Genomic DNA, 842 nt, shown 5'->3' on the forward strand with positions numbered 1-842 from the left:
TTAAGTTTTGTGGGTAGTTTGTTACACAACAACAGAAATTGGCTTAAAGAGCCAAACAGTAATAACATAATGTTTTATTTAGCCTTGTCCTTCCTGGAAACCATTCCGTGGGAAGCACTTAGCAGAGATGGGCATCTCAGTTTCACTTTTTTATTTCTGTCCACATTAATATCGTCCTCAGTTGTATAGCATGGTTGGTGGAAAGAGATGGGCAAGGTGGTCATAATTATCCAGGGATACAAAGAAAAATCAAGACAGATTGTAGTAAGTAGGTTTACAAAGAAGTTATACACCCATACCCCTACGTGGAATCCATAGTCTGGTGCTCTGTCAAGGGAGCAACAAAGACTTTTTATTTCTGGCCTAAACCCTTCACTTGAAAGCATGCTAATAGTTCCCTATGCCTTTTCCCCACAGCCATCATACCCTTAGTATCTTTTAATTCTAATTGCCAGAAGACATATAAAAAAGACCCTTAAGAGAATGTGCACAAAGGAAAAGGTGGCAGATTTGCTTTGATACAGCCTTTCTCATAATCTTGCTTCCTCTTCCTAATATGACCAGTTTTGTCTTTAATCTTGGCTGCTTGTGTCCTACCTTTTCCTCCCCCAAAACTGGAGGGTTTGGAGTCTTCTTTTGAGCTTGGATTGAGCTCCTTTCTTTGCTGGAATATCATTCTCCTGGTTTTTCTTCTACCTTTCTGGCTCTTCCTTCTCAGGCTCTTCCTCATCTATCTAACTTTTAAAGGTCTATACTCACCCCAAATAGCCTAAGAATACGGGGAGGGGGGAGGGAGAAGGGAGGGAGGAATGGGTGGAGGGAGGGGGTTTGGAGGGATCACT

This window comes from Otolemur garnettii, unplaced genomic scaffold (genome assembly GCF_000181295.1).
Source record: "Otolemur garnettii isolate 467f Iridium unplaced genomic scaffold, OtoGar3 scaffold00210, whole genome shotgun sequence".
NCBI classification, from domain to species: Eukaryota; Metazoa; Chordata; class Mammalia; order Primates; family Galagidae; genus Otolemur; species Otolemur garnettii.